The sequence below is a fragment of the Mus caroli genome, unplaced genomic scaffold (assembly GCF_978045245.1).
Source record: "Mus caroli unplaced genomic scaffold, Mus_caroli_1 scaffold_8, whole genome shotgun sequence".
Classification (NCBI taxonomy): Eukaryota; Metazoa; Chordata; class Mammalia; order Rodentia; family Muridae; genus Mus; species Mus caroli.
In genome coordinates, this window is record NW_028227263.1 from 119,992,453 (window position 1) to 120,011,134 (window position 18,682).

At 43.3% G+C, this 18,682-nt stretch overlaps 1 long non-coding RNA gene across 1 annotated transcript in view; it reads right to left on the bottom strand.

The window, feature by feature from the left end:
- Window positions 1-18,682, bottom strand: part of LOC115031508 (uncharacterized) — a 151,845-nt gene that overhangs the window by 33,181 nt on the left and 99,982 nt on the right. The window contains exon 2 of the long non-coding RNA XR_015047999.1: window positions 12,291-12,384. This is a non-coding gene — a long non-coding RNA (uncharacterized LOC115031508). The remainder of the gene's footprint in view (window positions 1-12,290; window positions 12,385-18,682) is intronic.

The following is an 18,682-nucleotide window of genomic DNA, read 5'->3' on the forward strand; positions in this document are numbered from 1 at the left end:
TCTTGGAGGATTTTACCTTTGATGAGTATGAAGTGTCCCTCCCTGTCTTTTTTGATGACTTTGGGTTGGAAGTCAATCTTATCAGATATTAGAATGGCTACTCCAGCTTGTTTCTTCATACCATTTGCTTGGAAAATTGTTTTACAGCCTTTCATTCTGAGGTAGTGTCTATCTTTTTCTCTGAGATGAGTTTCCTGTAAGCAGCAAAATGTTGGGTCTTGTTTGTGTAGCCAGTTTGTTAGTCTATGTCTTTTTATCGGGGAGTTGAGTCCATTGATATTAAGAGATATTAAGGAAAAGTAATTGTTGTTTCCTGTTATTTTTGTTGTTAAAGTTGGCATTCTGTTCTTGTGGCTGTCTTCTTTTAGGTTTGTTGAGGGATTACCTTCTTGTTGTTTCTAGGGCGTGGTTCCTGTCCTTGTATTGGTTTTTTTCTGTTATTATCCTTTGAAGGGCTGGATTCGTGGAGAGATAATTCGTGAATTTGGTTTTGTGGTGGAATACTTTGGTTTCTCCATCTATGTTAATTGAGAGTTTGGCTGGGTATAGTAGCCTGGGCTGGAATTTGTGTTCTTTTAGTGTCTGTATAACATCCGTCCAGGATCTTCTGGCTCTCATAGTCTCTGGTGAAAAATCTGGTGTAATTCTGATAGGCTTGCCTTTATATGTTACTTGGCCTTTTTCTCTTACTGCTTTTAGTATTCTATCTTTATTTAGAGCATTTGTTGTTCTGATTATTATGTGTCGGGAGGTATTTCTTTTCTGGTCCAGTCTATTTGGAGTTCTGTAGGCTTCTTGTATGTTCATGGGCATCTCTTTCTTTAGATTTGGGAAGTTTTCTTCTATAATTTTGTTGAAGATGTTTGCTGGTCCTTTGAGTTGAAAATCTTCATTCTCATCCACTCCTATTATCCGTAGGTTTGGTCTTCTCATTGTGTCCTGTGTTTCTTGGATGTTTTGAGTTAGGATCTTTTTGCATTTTACATTTTCCTTGATTGTTGTGCCGATGTTCTCTATGGAATCTTCTGCACCTGAGATTCTCTCTTCCATCTCTTGTATTTTGTTGCTGATGCTGGTATCTATGGTTCCAGATTTCTTTCCTAGGGTTTCTATCTCCAGTGTTGCCTCATTTTGGGTTTTCTTTATTGTGTCTACTTCCCTTTTTAGGTCTAGTATGGTTTTGTTCATTTCCATCATCTGTTTGGATGTGTTTTCCTGTTTTTCATTAAGGACTTCTACCTGTTTGATTATGTTATCCTGTTTTTCTTTAAGGATTTGTAACTCTTTAGCAGTGTTCTCCTGCAATTCTTTAAGGGATTTTTTGTGCTTCCTCTTTATTGTCTTCTACCTGTTTACCAGCGTTCCTTTGTATTTCTTTAAGTGTGTTATTAAAGTCCTTCTTGAAGTCCTCTATCATCATCAGGAGATATGCTTTTAGATCCGTGTCTAGCTTTTCCGGTGTGTTGGGGTGCCCTTGACTGGGCGAAGTGGGAGTGCTGGGTTCTGATGATGGTGAGTGGTCTTGGTTTCTGTTAGTAAGATTATTACGTTTACCTTTCGCCATCTGGTAATCTCTGGGGTTAGTTGTTGTCGTTGTCACTGTTTAAAGATTGGAGCAGAAGCTGTGTTCCACTCACCAGCAGTCTCAAAATCCTGTGGCTGGGGTCGTGGGTAGCTGGCGGTACCCCGGTGCTGGTCCAGCAGGAAGAGGCCTGTGGTCCTACTCAGGCCGGTTTTCTGCTTCCCTAACTAATGCAGTCTCAGGTCCCGCGCGCAATTGGATTGGAGCAGAAGCTGTGTTCCACTCTCCAGAAGTCTTAAGATCCTGTGGCGGGTGTTGTGGGTAGCTGGCGAGTGTCAGCCGACCCTGCGCCCTAGCTACCCAGCTGCTTTTCTGACCGGAAGAGGCTTGTGGCCCTATGTAGGCCGGATTTCTGCCTCCCCAACCAGAGCAGTCTCGGGTCCCGCGTGATTGGACTGGAGCAGAAGCTGTGTTCCACTCACCAGCAGTCTCAAAATCCTGTGGCGGGTGTTGTGGGTAGCTGGCGAGTGTCTGCGGACCCTGCGCCCTAGCTTCCCAGGTGCTTTTCTGACCGGAAGAGGCTTGTGGCCCTATGTAGGCCGGATTTCTGCCTCCCCAACCAGAGCAGTCTCGGGTCCCGCGTGATTGGACTGGAGCAGAAGCTGTGTTCCACTCACCAGCAGTCTCAAAATCCTGTGGCGGGGGTCGTGGGTAGCTGGCGGGTGTCAGCCGACCCTGCGCTCTAGCTCCCCTGGTGCTGATCCGGCCGGATGAGGCCTGTGGCCCTACTCAGGCCGGTTTCTGCTTCCCTAACTAATGCAGTCTCAGGTCCCGCGCGCAATTGGATTGGAGCAGAAGCTGTGTTCCACTCACCAGAAGTCTTAAGATCCTGTGGCGGGTGTTGTGGGTAGCTGGCGAGTGTCCGCTAAGGATTTTTCTAAGGCTCTGCCTCCCCTCCCCAAAAGATACCAAGAGCCATGACTGTGGGTCGTGATGGTACCCACAGGAGGAATCAGGTCAATGCTCCCCTCCCCCGGTTAACGCCCACTCATCCAAGGATGAGATGACTAATGATCACCCCAGTTCCGTGGGGCCTTATTGAAAATAATTAAAAGGGAGGAGATGCCGGGAGCCATGGCCTCAGCCATGGCCTTGTGGATATTTTCTAGCTTACATAAAGAATCTTGAGAGAACATTCATGGTCGTAACAGTAACAACGTTTGTGGGAAAAGAGGACACTGACCATTATTTCCAGGAGCTGAAGATTGCCACCTGACCTTCAGAGAGCCCTGGGCTCTTCCCTCCTCCTCTGGAGCTCCCCACCCCATCCCGCTTATGCTTATATTGCCACTCCCGAGTAATGTTTTTAGAGCTTGATCAGTATGATTGACTTGCTGTCATTCTTACTGTCTCTTTCCCTCCCACTCTCTTACTCCCTTGCCCTGGGTCCCTGCTGATTATCCCTGCAGGTCAGGGCACTAATCCATTCATGTAGATGCTGGTCTTGCCCTTAAGGGTCTGATCACCATTTTGCATTTGGCACTAGCATTTTCAAAAGCCAAAGGTTCAATTAATGCTCTCCTAACTACTGGATCTGATTTCTTTCCACCTACAGCTGAAGTTAATCTTTAAAAATTCAAGTGAATGTTTCGTTTGGACCTTGTATAACCAAGGTTCAAGTCTTTTTGCTGTTTCTTCAACCTTGTTCCAGGCAGTTAAGCTTGCCGCTGCCATGCAACAGAATTCCAAGGTTTCTTCGTCATAAGATCTGCATCCCTTCCTCAGTATATTGACCGTCAGCTGGTATTTGGAAATAGTAGTACGCCCGGCTCTAAATTTGTGTGCTATCTCTTTAGCTGCTTTTCTCCACCATGAAAGCCATTGTAACTGTGGCTCAGGTTCTAATACTGATCTTGCTATAACGTTCCAGTCTGGGGGATTATTCTATTTTTTTTTTCGTTTTTAGATAGGTTTATTTGTTTATTTATTTATTTTGTTTATTTCATTTACATTTCCAATGCTATCCCAAAAGTCCCCCAGACCATCCCCCACTCACCTCCCACCCACCCACTCCCACTTCTTGGCCCTGGCATTCCCCTATACTGAGGCATATAAAGTTTGCATGACCAATGGGCCTCTCTTTCCACCTATGGCCTACTAGGCCATCTTCTGCTACATACGCAGCTAGAACACCAGTTCAGGGAGGTACTGGTTAGTTCATATTGTTGTTCCACCTATAGGGTGGCAGATCCCCCCAGCTTCTTGGGTACTTTCTCTAGCTAGTCCATTGGGGGCCCTGTGACCCATCCAATAGCTGACTGTGAGCATCCACTTCTGTGTTTGCTAGGCCCCAGCATAGTCTCACAAGAGACAGCTATATCATGGTCCTTTCAGGAAAACCTTGCTAGTGTATACAATGGTGTCAGCGTTTGGAGGCTGATTATGAGATGGATCCCCGGGTATGGCAGTCTCTAGATGGTCCATCCTTTCATCTCAGCTCTAAATTTTGTCTCTGTAACTCCTTCCATGGGTGTTTTGTTCCCAATTCTAAGAAGGGGCAAAGTATCCACACTTTGGTCTTCGTTCTTCTTGAGTTTCATGTGTTTCGCAAATTGTATCTTATATCTTGAGTACTCTAAGTTTCTGGGCTAATATCCACTTATCAGTGAGTACATATTGTGTGAGTTCCTTTGTGATTGGGTTACCTCACTCAGGATGATGCCCTCCAGGTCCATCCATTTGCCTAGGAATTTCAAAAATTCATTCTTTTTAATAGCTGAGTAGTTCTCCATTGTGTAAATGTACCACATTTTCTGTATCTATTCCTCAGTTGAGGGGCATCTGGGTTCTTTCCAGCTTCTGGCTACTATCAATAAGGCTGCTATGAACATAGTGGAGCATGTGTCCTTCTTATCGATTGGAACTGGATATATGCCCAGGAGAGGTATTGCTGGATCCTCCGGTAGTACTATGTCCAATTTTCTGAGGTACCTCCAGACTGATTTCCAGAGTGGTTGTACAAGCTTGCAATCCCACCAACAATGGAGGAATGTTTCTCTTTCTCCACACTCTTGCCAGCATCTGCTGTTACCTGAATTTTTGATCTTAGTCATTCTGACTGGTGTGAATCTCAGGGTTGTTTTGATTTGTATTTCCCTGATGATTAAGGATGCTGAACATTTTTTCAGGTGCTTCTCAGCCATTCGGTATTCCTCAGGTGAGAATTCTTTGTTTAGCTCTGAGCCCCATTTTTTAATGGGGTTATTTGATTTTATGGAGTCCACATTCTTGAGTTCTTTATATATATTGGATATTAGTCCCCTATTTGATTTAGGATAGGTAAAGATCCTTTCCCAATCTGTTGGTGGCCTTTTCGTCTTATTGATGGTGTCTTTTGCCTTACAGAAGCTTTGCAATTTTATGAGGTCCCATTTGTGGATTCTCGATCTCACAGCACAAGCCATTGCTGTTCTATTCAGGAATTTTTCCCCTGTGCCCATAACTTTGAGATGTTTCCCCACTTTCTCCTCTATAAGTTTCACTGTCTCTGGTTTTATGTGGGGTTCCTTAATCCTCTTAGATTTGACCTTAGTACAAGGAGATAGGAATGGATCAATTAGCATTCTTCTACATGATAACTGCCAGTTGTGCCAGCACCATTTGTTGAAAATGCTGTCTTTTTTCCACTGGATGGTTTTAGCTCCCTTGTCAAAGATCAAGTGACCATAGGTGTGTGGGTTCATTTCTGGGTCTTCAATTCTATTCCACTGGTCTACTTGTCTGTCGCTATACCAGTATCATGCCGTTTTTATCACAATTGCTCTGGAGTACAGCTTGATGTCCGGCATGGTGATTCTACCAGAGGTTCTTTTATCCTTGAGAAGAGTTTTTGCTATCCTAGGTTTTTTGTTATTCCAGATAAATTTGCAGATTGCCCTCTCTAATTCGTTGAAGTATTGAGTTGGAATTTTGATGGGGATTGCATTGAATCTGTAGATTGATTTTTGGCAAGATAGCCATTTTTACAATGTTGATCCTGCCAATCCACGGGCATGGGAAGGCTTTCCATCTTCTGAGATCTTCTTTAATTTCTTTATTCAGAGACTTGAAGATTTATCATACAGATCTTTCACGTCCTTAGTTAGAGTCATGCCAAGGTATTTTATATTATTTGTGACTATTGAGAAGGGTGTTGTTTCCCTAATTTCTTTCTCAGCCTGTTTATCCTTTGTGTAGAGAAAGGCCATTGATTTGTTTGAGTTAAATTTATATCTAACTACTTCATTGAACTTGTTTATCAGGTTTAGGAGTTCTCTGGTGGAATTTTTAGGGTCACATATATGTACTATCATATCATCTGCAAAAAATGATATTTTGACTTCTTTCCTTCCAATTTGTATCCCCTTGATTTTCTTTTGTTGTCAAATTGCTCTGGCTAGGACTTCAAGTACAATGGTGAATAGGTAGGGAGAAAGTGGGCAGCCTTGCCTAGTCCCTGATTTTAGTGGGCTTGCTTCCAGCTTCTCACCATTTACTTTGATGTTGGCTACTGGTTTGCTGTAGATTGCTTTTATCATGTTTAGGTATGGGCCTTGAATTCCTGATCTTTCCAAGACTTTTATCATGAATGGGTGTTGGATTTTGTCAAATGCTTTCTCCGCATCTAACAAGATGATCATATGGTTTTTGTCTTTGAGTTTGTTTATATAGTGGATTACGTTGATGGATTTTCGTATATAAAACCATCCCTGCATTCTTGGAATGAAACCTACAGGTCAGGATGGATGATTGTTTTAATGTGTTCTTGGATTCGGTTAGCAAGAACTTTATTGAGGATTTTTGCATTGATATTCATAAGGGAAATTGGTCTGAAGTTCTCTATCTTTGTTGGGTCTTTTTGTGGTTTAGGTATCAGAGTAATTGTGGCTTCATAGAATGAGTTGGGTAGAGTACCTTCTGCTTCTATTTTGTGGAATAGTTTGTGAAGAACTGGAATTAGATCTTTGAAGGTCTGATAGAACTCTGCACTAAACCCATCTGGTCCTGGGCTTTTTTTTAAGTTGGGAGACTATTATTGACTGCTTCTATTTCTTTAGGGGATATAGGACTGTTTAGATCATTAACCTGGTCCTGATTTAAATTTGGTACCTGGTATCTGTCTAGAAATTTGTCCATTTCATCCAGGTTCTCCAGTTTTGTTGAGTATAGCCTTTTGTAGAAGGATCTGATGGTGTTTTGGATTTCTTCAGGATCTGTTGTTATGTCTCCCTTTTCATTTCTGATTTTGTTCATTAGGATGCTTTCCCTGTGCCCTTTAGTGAGTCTGGCTAAGGGTTTATCTATCTTGTTGATTTTCTCAAAGTACCAGCTCCTCGTTTTGTTGATTCTTTGCATAGTTCTTCTTGTTTCCACTTGGTTGATTTTGTCCCTGAGTTTGCATATTTCCTGCTGTCTACTCCTCTTGGGTGAATTTGCTTCCTTTTGTTCTAGAGTTTTTAAGTGTGTTGTCAAGCTGTTAGTGTGTGCTCTCTCTAGTTTCTTTTTGGAGGCACTCAGAGCTATGAGTTTTGCTCTTAGAAATGCTTTATTTGTGTCCCATAAGTTTGGGTATGTTGTGGCTTCATTTTCATTAAACTCTAAAAAGTCCTTAATTTCTTTCTTTATTCCTTCCGTGACCAAGGTATCATTGAGAAGAGTGTTGTTCAGTTTCCACGTGAATGTTGGCTTTCTATTATTTATGTTGTTATTGAAGATCAGCCTTAGTCCATGGTGATCTAATAGGATGCATGGGATAGTTTCAATATTTTTGTATCCGTTGTGGCCTGTTGTGTATCTGTTGGTCAATTTTATGGTCAAATTATATGGTCAGTTTTGGAGAAGGTACCATGAGGTGCTGAGAAGAAGGTATATCCTTTTGTTTGAGGATAAAATGTTATGTAGATATCTGTTAGATCCATTTGTTTCATAACTTCTGTTAGTTTCACCGTGTCCCTGTTTAGTTTCTGTTTCTTCATCTGTCCATTGATGAAAGTGGTGTGTTGAAGTGTCCCTCTATTATTGTTTGAGGTGCAATGTGTGCTTTGAGCTTTACTAAAGTTTCTTAAATGAATGTGACTGCCCTTGTATTTGGATCATAGATATTCAGAATTGAGAGTTCCTCTTGGAATATTTTACCTTTGATGAGTATGAAGTGCCCCTCCTTGTCCTGGGATCCGGGAACCAAGATGGCTCCCGCAGATGCTCCGGCAAAGCCCTCCCTGGCAGGGTGGACACATCTCCTCTGGCAGGCAAGGTGCCCGGATGTCTGGAGCCTGAAATGGGGTCTGCCTCAGAAGCTCTGTGGCTCCTGCCTGTCCCAGAAGCTGTTAGCTTCTGTAGTCCACACTCTCACCTGCACAGACTAGATTATTCTATTTTTGATTATCAAAGAAATCAAGCTATGTTTTATGAATGGTGAATGTATTCAAAAGTTAGTAACATTTTCTTTAAATTTTTAAAAATTCAGCATATTCTTTATAAATGTGTGGCCTTTGTTGCATACTAACTAGATAAGCTAAAGTTTGTTTTCTAATAACCTTTGGTTGGCTTTCTTTATTTTTATCTTCTATCTCTATCTGAGTATGTTTCTTATTTTTATTTATTAATATTCAAAGTTCCTCTTTTAAGGTCTGTGTCCATATTTCCTACCTCTCTTGTGCTTGTATCTCTGCCATCCTAGCATTTTGTTCAACCTGACTTATAGTAATTTTGTAACTTGTCTAAGGCTTTCTTCATGTTTCATTTCTCTCTGTGTGTTGTTCATTTTTACCTAAAAATTTTTGTACCTTCTGTTCTAAGCCTTGCTTACATATTTTTTCTTATTTTGTATCTCTGATATTTTAGTATCTTTATTTTGATCTATTAATTTGAGTATCTTTTCCTCAAAGCCATGCCTTCATGTCCCCCCCCCCTCTGTCTCGGTCTCTGTCTCTCTCTGCTCTTCAGTCTGACCAATTTTTCTTCCAAGGCCTGTCTCAATCTTCCATATTTCTTTCTTATTCACTTTTAATTATAAAATTTTCTAAAACTTTTTCCTAAGGCTCTTTGTTTTAAGAAGGTACAAAAAACCATTATGAGTCTCAAGAGTTAATAACATGGCAATATACCTGACAGTATGTGTATCTCAGACAAGTCACCTTTTGTCTCCATCCTTAAGCCACCTAAAACGGCATTAGTTAAAGCCCAAAACACCTCTGTATCATTGTGTCTTTCATCTTTCTTTGTTTCTTTGCTTCTTTCTTTCTTTCTTTCTTTCTTTCTTTCTTTCTTTCTTTCTTTCTTTCTTCCTTTCTTTCTTTCTTTCTCTTTCTTTGTTTCTATCTATTTCTTTTATCTGTGTGTTCATTTTTAATTATAAATTTCAAAGTATTTGTATCTAATCATGATATTTTGTACTTCATCCCTTTTGTTTTCAGCATAAAAGCTTGAGTTTTTAACAATTTTAACTAATCAGAAGTTCAGCGGCTTCAGATTTCTTCTTTTCTCAGTCTGTGTTTGTGGTTCAGCTTAGATGCTGTGTGTTGAGCTTGGCCATGCCCCTATATTTCAGCTCACAGAAAAGAGGTGTTTCTACCTTCCACCTCTAACTTGGAGCTACTGTTGTGTTTTATTAAAAGAGAAAAGCCAGGAATATGTTTACTGGAGGTGCAGAATGGTGCAAGGGAAGAGGGGGGCCTCTGTGGACCCAAACAGAGGTGTCCATTTCCCCTGAGGTACCAGCCACATGACAGTATAGTATAGAAAAGAGTTTATTCAGGACATGGGGGGGAGTTGTGGGAGTAGAGACAGAGAAAGGCAGAGAGAAAGGCAGAGAGAGAGAGAGAGAGAGAGAGAGAGAGAGAGAGAGAAAAGGGGGGGAGGCGTGCTGTGAGCATGCACGTGGACAGAAAGGGGGGAGGAGAATGGGGAAAGAGAGGAAGAGGGTAAGGGAGCAGAAGCATGAGGAGATCAAGAGAGAGAGGAGGGGCAAGCAGCCCCCTTTATAGTGAGTCAGGCACACCTGGCTGTTGCCATGTAACTGTGGCATGGAGCCTAGACAAAATGCCAACAGCTCCCTCATCACATCCAGATCTCTCCTCCACTCTGGGAAGTTGTCAGACCTTGGAGTTCTCTCCTCTGGCCGTGATTTGTCAGGCCAACATGAGTCTCCTCAGCTGGGGTCTAACAAGCTGGTTTTGCCCCACCTCAGATAGGCTTTTGGCCCAAGAGAACAGCTCCATCAGCCTCCCACCTACACCTAGATAAGAACTGCTTCCTTCTCCACTGCCACCCCGAGGCTCCAGTAAAAAAGCCAGGATTTGTTGGGTGTTGTTGTTGTTGTTGCAGCTTCTCCTGGGTTATTATTGTTCTTCTCTGGCAGACGCATTGCTGTACTTTGAGAGCTCTGTACTATAAGCCCTGAGCAATTGGCCTTTGAGAAGCTGTAGTTGCTAGGTAACTGCTGTTGTGCACATAGCAGGAGTCTCTTCTGCAGTCCTGTGCTTGATTCCTCCCTTTGCAGCATGCAGATCACTCAGTATCTCTCCAATGGGAGCAAAATGCCTAGTTCCATGCCAGCTGCTAGCCTAAATCTATGTCAAGCTGGACTGTTACCCACAGTCCCCAGCTGTAGAAGGTGGGTCATAGCCGGTTGCAGCTCTGTCTCCCATGTGCAATGCCACCCAGTGCTCCCCAACCCCAGGACACAGCAAGTGGCTCTTGACCTTGTAGCTCTGCAGGATCTCTGCCTTCTCTGCTTTCTACCCAGAACACTTGTCTAATATTCTGAACATGGAATTTAAAGGTATGGATAATATATCCCATGTTGGGCACCAAATGAACTGGCAAGTTTAAAATTGTCTGGTCTTTTGCCTTCTATTCATTCTCCTACAGGAATTGTTATGCAGAGAAAAGATATTGTAGAGTGCATATTCTTAGCACACACACAGAGTAAGAAACTAAAGACCTATGTAGAAAGGTTTCTGATTTGATTCAGAAAGGAAAAATGAGAGTTCATCAGTTAGCAAAAAATAGACCCAGCAAAAATTGTGGTACCGTGGGGCTGGAGAGATGGCTCAGCAGTTAAGAGCACTGACTACCCTTCCAGAGGTCCTGAGTTCAATTTCCAGCAACCTCATGGTGGCTCATAACCATCTATAATGGGATTTGATGCCCCCTTCTGGTGTGTCTGAAGACAGTGACAGTGTACCCACATACATTAAAAAAAAAAAATCAAATAACAGTTAATAGGAAACAGGTTGTAGACCTGTTTAGAAAGAGTTCGCTGGAGTTATTCCAATCTTCATCGTCAGCAACCCTGTCCACTAGAACAACACCAGCATGTAGCAGCAGCAGCAGCAGTCCAGTCCACCTGGCAATAACCACTCACAACTCAGCAATGGCAGTTCAATTCAGAAGAAACCACACGGCTCCACCAATTGGCCTGAGTCTGCAGAGTCAGCAAGTAGCCAAAAGTAGCCAAAGGAATATCACAAGAAGTTCGTCAGCAAGTTACTCTCTACCAAGTTACAACAAGTGAAAATTAGCAACGTGATGCAAGGCAAACCAACACCAGAGCCTCCTCCCACTCTCTGTGGGGTCATGTTTACATTATTTCTAAACATCACAGGCCCTTTCCTGTGTCTGCTTCAGCAAAACATCCTTTCACCTGTCTGTACCTGCCAAACAGCAAATAACAACTGAGTTTCCTAAGAACCAGACATTTCTACTTCATAGATGTCTCAATGCCTCAGAGGAATCTCAGGTGACTGTCCAACACCAGCAATCTCTGTCCTATCTCCAGTTTTGGAAGCTGCTTGCTCTGAACTTCCTGTTTACTCACTCAGATAAAATGTATCTTTCTCAGTTCTTTGGTGGGGATGAAGACTATATAGTTATAGTCTAAAAGTTTCCTTGTTATCACATTCAAAAAGGAAAAACTCACAAGAGAGGTTCACGTTTATAAAGACATAAAGTTTAAGTTGTGCAGGATCTAAGAGGATGTTGTAAAGGTTGATAAAAACAAGTTATAATGTTGAACTGTCAAAGAAGATGTTTAAGGATGGCAAAAGCAAGCTGTAAAGGTCAGAGAATCTGAAAGCTTTAAAAGTGATAGAAAGTGGTTTAGGTGCAGAGCTTTGGACTCACCAAGATAGGATCAATAGTGGAGCACTTTCTCCAAGGTTGCCAGGTAACATGGACTGGACATTTGTGAATGTAATTCCTACCTGATAATTGTTCTTATTATATATCATCTATTGATGTTATAGAAAGACCCTGTATTTGACTAACAGGGGAGATGTTGGGATAATGTCTGTGTAGAGGTTGCCTTTGTAATATTCCAATGTTGATTTCTGTGGCAAAGGTTTGAGTACAGGCCAAACTTGTTATTGTTATTTTTATGAAACATCACCCATCTAAGTGTTTTGTAAACATTTTTCTCCATCCTTCTGATTGGTTTATTAAAGAGCCGAATGTCCTATAGCAAAGAGGAAAGGAGAGGAGAGGAAAGAAGAGGAGAGACATCTCTCAGAGATAAAAACTCTGGGAAAGAATCAAGCACAGGGGATTGGCCAGCAAGATGCAGAGGGAGAAGCAGATGCTGGGACTGATTGGCTAAGAGAGAGTTAATGAGCCATGTGGTAGAACACAGATTAGGATAAATGAGTAAATTGAAGTTATACAAGCTGGTTGGGAACAAGCCTAAGCTAAGGCCAAGCTTTCATAATCACAAAATGTCTCCGTTCATTACCTGGGCAGCCAGTAGGTCAAACCAGTCCAGTGATGATATTACCAAAAGTGATTCAGTGCAATCCCCATCAAATTCCAAAAACACAAAAACATATCTGTGAAGAGAAATAGAAAACACTACATTCACTCAGAAGCACACAAGATCCCAAATGGCTAAAGCAACCACGAGCAGAAGGGGGAGTGCTGGAGGAGTCACCATAGTTAGATCAAATATACTAAGAGCAAACATAACAAAACAATATGGGACTGGCAAGAAAAGGGACGTTCAAAACAGTGCAGTAGGACGTAGGACCTAAAGTTGAACAGGATTTCCATCTTGCCTTGCATTGGTCATTAGTCTGCTGGCCATGGACTCTTGCAACCTATAGACAAATCTTTGGGGTGTTTTCTTGATTTATAATTGATGTGGAAGGACCCAGCCCTCTATGAGTAATGCCACTCCTGAATCTGTGGCCTTGAGTTGTATTAAAAAGCAGTTTGAACAAGTCTTGGGAGCAAGCCAGTAAGCAACAATCTTCCAGGGTCTCTGATTCAGTTTCTGCTATGACTTCCCTTCAAAATGGACTGCATATTGTAAGAGAAAAGAATCCCTTCTTACCCTAGTTGCTTTGCTCGTGGTGTTTATCACAGCAATAGAAAGCAAACTAAGTCACCTAGTTTCTAACAGTCCCAATATCTACAGGCGTCTCCCACAAGCCTGCTCTAACATTGTCTTCTTTCCATGTCTCTGAGGATATTACTTTGCCTCCTAGCCATCACTCACCAGAAAAGACCAGGTGATTATAGGGGAGTCACCTAGACAGATGACAAAGCTGTCCCAGAAAGGTCAAGAGGACATGAACAGACCCCAGACACAGCTCAGCCCATACAGGAAGTTAGCATGTCTCCCTGAGACTATTCATAGGATGATGAAGTCCACATTTTCTTCTTAAGACACACAAGTCCCCTTCTCCTGCACATCTAGGACATGAATCTTCTAAGATAACTGTTCCTGGGCTTCCATTCCTGGATCAGAACCTAACTGGTGACACCAGTGACAATCCCCAGTCATCACTCCACTGTCCCCTTTTCAGACCTCACAGACAATCTCTGTCACTTTCCTGCTGGGAGTAAATCCCAGTCCCCAGAGCATTGAGAATGCTCAATGGGCAGACTGGGCTCAGCAGGGTTTCTGTATCACAAGAAGGAATAAACCACAGGGTTTAGGAAGGACAGGGGCTCCCTCTGATGCTGGCAGGGCCAGGGCCAGGACATGGCAGAGGTTAGCCCTGGGGTAAGCTGTTCTCGAAGGTCAAGTGATCCTGATTAACATTCCTACTCAAAGTGTGTTCTAGAGGACTGGGCCATGAAGACAGAATGGGGAAAGGACTGGAAGGCCACACTGAGAGCAGAAGAGGTTAGGGACACAGACCTTGCCCACAGTGCGTGTGTCTCTGGGTGCTGCTGCTGCCTGTCTGAAAGAAAGTTCAGCTTCAAGGAAGGACAAGAAGCCTGGTACCAGAGCAGCAAGGCACGGGAGCAGTGTGGGAGCTGAAGCGCTTCTCCACAGAAAGAGGGCAGAGCAGGCAGAAGAGACCATGCTGTTCAACCCCATGGTGCACAGGGTGTGTCCTCAGGCAGGGACTCCTACTCACAAGTGTCCACTTGAGAAATCTCCTTCATGTGTGTGCCCCAGCACACCACCATCCAACACAATGGACTCTCTAAAGAACCCTTAAGTTTCCACTTCACACATCAGCAGGGTGGGAAGCAGTGAGTGAGCTAATGGGGTTGTCTATGGCCAAAGTATATTCATATGTGGGTGTGGAGTTGTCAAATAATTAATTTAAGGTACTTCTTTAAAAAGTAAGTGTCTCCAATCCTCTTCACTATTTGAAGAAAATGAAAAAAAAATTATAACACAAAAGTGCCTCCCCCGACCCTTCCTTTGAAACCTTGGGCGAGGGGGGGGGGCGGGGGGGGGGGGGGGAAGAGAAAGAAAGAAAGAGCTAGTCGGTCTACCTCCCAAAGGCTTAATGTTCTGGAAACTATTAAACACTTTCAAATGTGAAAAATTAAATTGCTTTTAAGTTTTCAAATAATTTACATTAAAAAACAAAAGTTGGTTTTGTGAATGAGTACTGGCCTTCATGCTTTAGTCAAGTTTACTTAAGTCTTCTGGATAACTTTATGTCAACTTGACACAGGCTATAGTCATGTCAGAGGATGGAGCTCCAATTGAGAAAATGCATTCTTAAGATACAGCTGTAGGCAACCCTGTAGGGAACTTTTAAAATTATTGATCCATGAGGGAGGGCCCAGGCCATTGTGGTTGGTGCTGTCCCTGGGCTGGTGGTCCTGGGATCTATAGGAAAGCAGGGTGAGCAAGCCAGTAAGCAGCACCCCTCCATGGCCTCTGTATCAGTTCCTGCCTCCAGGCTCCTTCCCTATTGAAGATCCTGTCCTGACTTCCTTTGATGATGAACAGTAAGTAATAGGGAAGTGTAAAGCAAAGAAATCCTTCTGACCCAAAGTTCCTTCTGATCATGATGTTTCATCACAGCAACAGTAACCCTCAGACAGCAAGTTTGTGAATTAAATCCACAAACGGAAATGACAATATGCAGAGCAGAAAAACATTTACAAACTATACTCACAACAAATAACTGGCACAACTCAGAAAAACCCAATACCTAGTTATCATGGAAATACAATTTAAACAGCTGTGAGATTCCAGCCCACCCCAGTTATTATAGCTATAATCAAAGTAACTGATAACAAATGTTGGGAGAGGTGTTGGTGGCTTTTTAATAAGTGTTTGGTTTTCTCTTTACCCAGGTAGCAGCTCCCGAATAATAGACTGGAGTATTATATTTACTTAAAGATTTAAGGGCACAACTGAGCAGTATGAATCTATTTTAATCCTCTAAACTAATCCGGTTGCCTCCCAGCCCAAATCCCCGAGATCCTTGCATTTTATGGCTTTCTCTGCTCCAGCTGTTTCTCCATCATGTCTCATGGACTCTCTCCCCTTGGCTAATCTCTCTTCCTCCTCTCTGTTTCTCTCCCTTCGTTCCTCTTTCCCTCCCTCCCCTGGATGGGAGGAAGTCCAGTCCTATTCTATAAACCCTGCTCAGTCATTAGCTGATCAGCTTTTATTGACAAATCAGAGAATAAATGGGGACCAATGCTTACACAACCCTGAAGCAGGAGACACAGTATGGATAGTAACCTGGCAAATGGGGCACAGAAATCAGCATTATACAAGGTTAATATTTAAACAATATGCAATGACATTATGCCTACAGAGAGAGTGTGGGGGAAGAGAAACACACGCTCATTGCTGGTGGGTGTGCAAATTAATAGCCATTATACAAAGCTGTGTGGAAGTCTCTTAAAAATAGCAATACCATATAAGGCAGCTATTTCACTGGGCATATACCCAGAGAACCTGTACCCTACCGTTGAGATATCTGCACTCCCATGATTACAGCTGCTCCAGCCCATATAGCAAGGAAGTGGAACCAACCTAGATCTCCATCAATATATGAATGCACAATGCAAGTCTACCACACACACACACACACACACACACACACACACACACACACACACACATACTGTGAAGTATTGTTCGTCTCTACAGAAAGATGAATCACAAAGTTTACAGGGATGTGGATAGACTTAGAATATATCATGTTAAATGAGATCATTTGATCTCAGGAAGAAAACCCCATATGTCCTTCTAATGTATGCATGTACACCTGTAATTACATATATAACATTAGGAAGGAGAACATAAAGGGGTTTGGTTTGGTTTTCAAGACAGAGTTTCTCTGTGTAGACCTGGCTGTCCTGGAACTCACTATGTAGACCAGGCTGGCCTGAAACTCACAGAGATCCTCCTGCCTCTGCCTCCCGAGTGCTGGGGTAAAGGTGTGCACCACCACCTGGCAATGGTGCAGTAATTGTAGAGACAAAGTGCTCCCTCATGGGCTCGCACATATGCTGTACCTGGTGTGGGCCCTTTGGATGCTCTCTTGCGTGTAACCCGGTTTTGATGTAAAACAGGTCCTTAGCAAGCAGTGTCCACGTGGGACTCCATGAGGGGCTGCTGCCTTACTGGGAGGCCTGGATCTGAAGTTCTGTCTTTCATCCTTTGAATGTTCCTGTACAGTGTAGTTCTTGTAAGTACCACCAACTTAGGGCACATAGTTTTTTAAACAAGAATTTCAGCTATAAAAACTATAGAGAGTGAAGACACTCAGATGTATGCTTAAATAGTCATAATTATGAATTTATAAAACAAATTCCAAGGAATGCTGACTCACTGCTACTGCATCTCAAATACTAACACACCAGGAATTACACACACTACGAAGCTTCCTTTTTGTGCTTTTTAATGTTACAATTCTAAAATATGCTATTGTTGGTGAAGGAAAGTACTTTGCTTTAAAATTTAGAAGTCAGAATAGAGCAATTTTAGAGAGAGCACAGTTCTAGGATATTGCTGCCCCAGAACAAGATGTACAATTAGGTTACTAGACAAATGGGAACGGGGAATCAACCTCATTAGTCACCATGGAACTGCAGATCAAAAGGCAGCCAGTCTCATTTCATGGCTATAATAGTTTCTAGCAATAAAAAAGGAATGGATCCTGAAAAGATCTCCACACCTGGGATCTTTCCTGGAAACCTTAGGGCTCAACTCCTCCACAGTTTTGAAAGCCTTGTTACCATCCTTAGGGCAACCCAGATGTGAGCTGCAGGTCTCCTCCTGAACACCAGGGGGCGAAATTGGACCATATAACCAACAGAAAAAAACTCCTGAGGCATGACCACCCCTTGTATATTTTCTTTATTTACATTTCAAATGTTTTCCCCTTTCCAGGTCTCCCCTTCGGAAAGCCCTATCCTTACCTCCCTCCCCCTGCCTCTATCAGGATGCTCCCACATCCACCCACTCCCATTCTCCTGCCCTGGCATCCCTACACTGGGGTATTGAACAGCTCAGCCTGAGGGCTCTCCTCCCACGGATATCCAATAAGGCCATCTTCTGCCACATGTGTGGCCAGCGCCATGGGTCACTAATGGATACAGAAAATGTGGTATATTACACAACAGATTACTAATCAGCCATTAAAAACAATGACTTCATGAAATTCATAGGCAAATAGATGGAACTTGAGAATATCATCATGAGTGAGGTAACTCAGTCACAAAGGAACAAACAAACAAGATATGCACTCACTGATAAGTGGGTATTAGTCCAAAAGTTCAGAATACCTAAGATTCAATTCACAGACCATATGAAGCCTAAGAAGAAGGAAGACCAAAGTGTGAATGCTTCAGTGCTTCTTAGAAGGGTGAACAAAATACTCACAGGAGGAAATATGGAGACAAAGTGTGGAGCAGAGACTGAAGGAAAGACCATCCAGAGACTGCCCCACCTGGGGATCCATTCGACATACAGCCACCAAACCCGTATACGATTGTGGATGCCAGGAAGTGCTTGCTGATGGAAGCCAGATATGTCTGTCTCCTAAGAATTTCTACCAGAGCCTGACAAGTACAGAGGCAAGGCGGAAGCTCACAATCAACCATTGGACTGAGCATGAGGTCCCCAATGGAGGAGTCGGAGAAGGGACTGAAGGAGCCGAGGGGGGGGTTGCAGCCCAGTAGAGGGAGCAACAGTGCCAACAGGCCAGACCCCCCCCCCCCCCGCAGAGCTCCCGGGGTCTGGATGACCAATGAAAGAATACACATGAGCCTATCTTGCAACCTGTATTGCAGTTTCCATCCCAGTTCTGACACACCTGGAGCCAGCTCCCTCATGTAACCATACACTGTCCTACTGACTCTTTCCTGTATCTCTGAGAACTCCATTCTGCAAGGACAGCCGATGTGGTCCCTTCCATCCTCCATCATCCAAGGGAGAGATGGGAAATCCCAGGGCATTCACCAAGGAGAACAGAGCCATCCTGGGGAGGTTACAGAGGGCATGGGCAGACCTGAATCACATTTGGCCAGCACCGGAAGCTGGGGAGGTCTCCCTGGCGCCCTCTATAGGAAGATGGAGCACACAGTCCTCTTTCCAGAACACACAGGTCACCTCCTTCTGCACACCCAGGATATGAAGCCCCTGAGACAACTTGTATCCTAGGATCAGACACCTGACTGGTGCCATCAGTGACGATGGATCAGGCCCTACCCAGTCATCACTCAGCTCGGCCTTTCCCAACCCTGCAGATAACTCTGCCACTTCCTGCCTGGAGTAAACCCCACCTCTGTGAGCATTGAGAGCAGGGCACACAGGGCTCCCATGGGGGTTTGTGTCACTCTAGGCTACAGGAAGTGCTGGAACTCCTGCTGCTGCTGACAGCCCCAAGGCCAGGGCACAGGTCACTCCTCAGC